Source organism: Convolutriloba macropyga, unplaced genomic scaffold (genome assembly GCF_964194025.1).
Source record: "Convolutriloba macropyga unplaced genomic scaffold, txConMacr16.3 SCAFFOLD_1689, whole genome shotgun sequence".
NCBI lineage: Eukaryota > Metazoa > Xenacoelomorpha > Acoela > Convolutidae > Convolutriloba > Convolutriloba macropyga.
The window spans coordinates 5,001-9,777 of NW_027452095.1; the positions used below are offsets into that span (position 1 = coordinate 5,001).

General features: G+C 41.1%; 1 non-coding gene and 1 pseudogene across 1 annotated transcript in view; both read right to left on the reverse strand.

Moving 5' to 3' along the window:
* Positions 1 to 195, reverse strand: part of LOC142357192 (large subunit ribosomal RNA) — a 3,522-nt gene extending 3,327 nt beyond the window's left edge. Inside the window, exon 1 of the ribosomal RNA XR_012761569.1 lies at positions 1 to 195. This exon is cut by the window's left edge and continues 3,327 nt beyond it. This is a non-coding gene — a ribosomal RNA (large subunit ribosomal RNA).
* Positions 196 to 1,878: 1,683 nt separating this feature from the next.
* LOC142357190 (5.8S ribosomal RNA) lies at positions 1,879 to 2,030 on the reverse strand (annotated as a pseudogene).
* Positions 2,031 to 4,777: the final 2,747 nt, after the last annotated feature.

Here is a 4,777-nt window from a genome sequence, read left to right on the forward strand (position 1 = left end):
TTTCCAGTAGACATCAGGACAAATTCACCAGTCTAGCATCAAACCATACCGGACACCGAGAAATGTTGCCATTTCTCTTCCCGATGAGCTTTTCCCTGTTCATTCGCCATTACTAAGGGATTCTCAGTTGATTTCTTTTCCTCCCCTTACTGATATGCTTAAGTTAAGGGGGTTCTCTCGCCCAATTCAGGTTATGTAGTTGATTGTCTCTTAATTGGTTCACTGACCAATATGAGACAGAAACCGATTCAGCAGTTTTGTTCGCTACTACTATCAAACACAGGTCGAAGTTTCCATTCAGTCATTAATTCCAACTTTCAAATGTTGTTGTTTCAGCTTTCGCTTACTAGAAGCAACATAATACTCGCTGCAATACAGACCTCGGGAAACCCTCACCGTGAATAAGGTTCACTCACATATTTCACTACATTTTGCGTGGGATTGGAGATGAGGCTACTCGTTCTTGCTCAGTACTAGGCTGAAAATTAACGAAACTTCGTTACAAACGTTCACATGTTGATGTTTCCGCTTTCGCGTACTCGAAACAACATAATACTAGTCTTTGTAATTTAGTTTCATAATTTCAACTGTTCTCATGCAGAATTTTTGCTCATTCTTATCCCAAATTTTGACCTGGCTACTAGTTACACTCCTTGTACTTATTGCAAAATGACCACAAATTTCAACAGCTTTCACATGTTGCTGTTTCGGCTTTCGCTTACTACAGTCAACATAATACTCGTTGCAAAATAAGTGCTCGGCATCTGCAATTTTCCAAAGACGAAGTTTCGCCAGTTCAATTTTCGCTCGCCAATTATGGCTACTAATTCACACGGTACTGAGCTCAACAACATTAAATTTGTTCAGCAAGACTTTCACATGTTGATGTTTTGGCTTTCGCCTACTAGAAGCAACATAATACTCGTCTTGTTAGCTCATTCAATGAGAATAGCTTTTCCCGTTGAGAATTTTTGCCTTCAATTGGCGTTGTAGTGAGTTTGGCTACTCAGATCACCAAATACTTGTGACAATTCGAACCAGAAATGTTTTCAATTTTCACATGCTGATGTTTCGGATTCAACCTACTAGAAGCAGCATAATACTTGTATTCAACAATTTCTGTATCAAATCCCAGTTTTCTCTGGTGCATCTTTGCCAAACTATTCCAAACTGCCTGAGTCTGAATACCAATTACAGGTACTAGTAAATGCACGTTACTAAGGACTATATAGTTCTAGGTTACTGTACACAACGACGTTCACATGTTGATGTTTCAGCTGCCGCTTACTAGAAACAACATAATACTTATCGTGCATACCTTTCCATAACTTGTCCTTTTCAGATGCATTAGTTTCCCTTTGTCTTGGCTTCTACAGTCAGACTGGCTACTAGTAACAGCACAGTACTAATCACATATCGTTCTACAGTTTGCAGACAACTTTCACATGTTGATGTTTCAGCTTTCGCCTACTAGAAACAACATAATACTCGCTGTATACATTTGTAGTTCTCTATGTAACTTTCATGTGAAGAAGTTTCGCCAGTCTTTTTGACTGTCTCAAATCTGAGTCATGCTTAGGCTACTAGTTGCTTCATAGTACTTATCGCCTCGAGATCATTGAACAAAACTTGATTTTCACATGTTGCTGTTTCAGCTTCCGCTTACTAGAAACAACATAATACTAGTCTCATTAAGTTCCGTCTCTTTGCAATTTTCTTATGAAGAAAATTCGCCATCACAATGACTCCAGCAGTTCTTGATCAAGGAATGCAATCATTGATCAGAATGCTATTATTTGAATCGGTTCTGCTTTAAGTGTTCCAATTTTATTGGAAGCACCAACAATAGAACATCAATGTGTTCAATCGAGAGTTATATAACCCTGAATCGGACGCAGTCAACAGCCGAAGCCGAGACCGCCTTTTGCGTTAGAGAGGTCGGTAAACAAATCTTGCGATTCATACCGAATTAACACATATAGCTGTGCTCCTCTTCGTAAAGCGAGCCAAGTGATCCCCTGTTGAAGGATGTATTTGGACCAATCTAGTAGCATTTGGTTTCCAACAAGCTCTCCCAAGTTAGCTTACTTATTGGGCTTTTCAACCAATTCGGTTGGCTACAAGCATCATCAAAGTACTAGCCACAGTTTGATCGCAAAATTCTACGACTTTCACATGTTGATGTTTCGGCTTGCGCTTAGCCTACTATAAGCAACATAATACTAGTCATATCATAGAGCGTGATCAGCTTGTGACGTTCTCATGATGAAGTTTCACCAACAGTGTCTCACTTCGAGCTTAAATCCAGCTACTAGTAACTACACAGTACTGACTGCAACGATAACTTTTATCTATACCTTTCACATGCTGCGCTTTCGGCCAGGGCCTACTAACGTCAACATAATACTCGATATAAACTTTTGTTCATGATGCAGCTTCCCCATGCAGAAGTTTCGCCTTCAAATGCTCTCTTGGCCATATGACGTAAGAAAAGGTTACTAGTAACATCACAGTACTAGCCACAGTTTGATTGCAAAATTCTACGACTTTCACATGTTGATGTTTCGGCTTGCGCTTAGCCTACTAGAAGCAACATAATACTAGTCATATCATAGAGCGTGATCAGCTTGTGACGTTCTCATGATGAAGTTTCACCAACAGTGTCTCATTTCGAGCTTAAATCCAGCTACTAGTAACTACACAGTACTGACTGCAACGCTAACTTTTATCTATACCTTTCACATGCTGCGCTTTCGGCCAGGGCCTACTAACGTCAACATAATACTCGATATAAACTTTTGTTCATGATGCAGCTTCCCCATGCAGAAGTTTCGCCTTCAAATGCTCTCTTGGCCATATGACGTAACACAAGGTTACTAGTAACATCACAGTACTAGCCACAATTTGATCGCAAAATTCTACGACTTTCACATGTTGATGTTTCGGCTTGCGCTTAGCCTACTAGAAGCAACATAATACTAGTCATATCATGGAGCGTGATCAGCTTGTGACGTTCTCATGATGAAGTTTCACCAACAGTGTCTCATTTCGAGCTTAAATCCAGCTACTAGTAACTACACAGTACTGACTGCAACGATAACTTTTATCTATACCTTTCACATGCTGCGCTTTCGGCCAGGGCCTACTAATGTCAACATAATACTCGATATAAACTTTTGTTCATGATGCAGCTTCCCCATGCAGAAGTTTCGCCTTCAAATGCTCTCTTGGCCATATGACGTAACACAAGGTTACTAGTAACATCACAGTACTAGCCACAATTTGATCGCAAAATTCTACGACTTTCACATGTTGATGTTTCGGCTTGCGCTTAGCCTACTAGAAGCAACATAATACTAGTCATATCATAGAGCTTGATCAGCTTGTGACATTCTCATGATGAAGTTTCACCAACAGTGTCTCATTTTGAGCTTAAATCCAGCTACTAGTAACTACACAGTACTGACTGCAACAATAACTTTTATCTATACCTTTCACATGCTGCGTTTTCGGCCAAGGCCTACTAACGTCAACATAATACTCGATATAAAATTTTGATCATGATGCAGCTTTCCCATGCAGAAGTTTCGCCTTCAAATGCTCTCTTGGCCATATGACGGAACACCAGGTTACTAGTAACATCACAGTACTAGCCACAGTTTGATTGCAAAATTCTACGACTTTCACATGTTGATGTTTCGGCTTGCGCTTAGCCTACTAGAAGCAACATAATACTAGTCATATCATAGAGCGTGATCAGCTTGTGACGTTCTCATGATGAAGTTTCACCAATAGTGTTTCATTCGAATTGGTTCTGCTTTAAGCTCTCCAATTGTTTTGGATGAACCAGTTTTGCCCTTCGAAGCCACTTTTGTGAGCTTTTGTGGGTCTTTACCAAGAGGATATACCTCAAGGCCTCTTTCAATTCCTTTAAGTTCTTTCAACTCCTTTACAGTTTCTAGGTTCACATAGCTGCAAACCTTATTTCTAGTTTTAAGTCTGGCCAACTTGGGGAGAGTTGGTGCAGACCGTGACCAATTCTAGTAGGATGCCACAACAAGAATGTGATCAACTTAGCTTGTCGATGAACCTGCCCCACATTCAAACAACTCTATCGCCTTTTCCTCGTATAGTTATATGCGAGGGCCTCTCATAGAGAGCGCTGTTAGCAACCTTTTCCACATAGACGATAAAGTTGTGAGTGTTTTGCACATGGCTGTTGTCATCACCACGTGACGAGTCAACTCAGCTTGACTCTCTCCACTCCGACAAGCTTTGCACATACGCCTTTAGTTCAGTATGTGTCTTTAATCTGACTCCGGTGCCTCAAGCCGGAAAAATTGTCAGATTATGATCATTATCGGTTAGTCATCCCGATGCAAGATCGTATCGTACTGTCTTTGTCTACCTCCAGATTCCGAAGAACAGGAGGAGACTCTCCCAGACCTACATATCTGGGAGAATGTTCAGAGGGCGAGAAGCTGTGGATTACTCTCCCCTAAGAACTGACTAAACTTTACCCTCGTCCAAGGTAAGTTTATTTTAGCTAGCCTTCTATGTAAAGGATCTGAGGCTAAGCTGTGTTTTTTCGAGCCTTTGGCTCGGAGCAAGTTCAGTGGGCGCCCCGAGTAGCTCAACTCTTTCCCACTGAACAGCGCAACGCTCTGTCACTCGCTGGGATTTTTGCGTGTCGGTTCTAACCACGCGACTTGTGGACCTTTTTAGGCCTTTCTCATTCACAAGTCTATAGCTGGGCTTCTATAACCCAGCTTCTGAG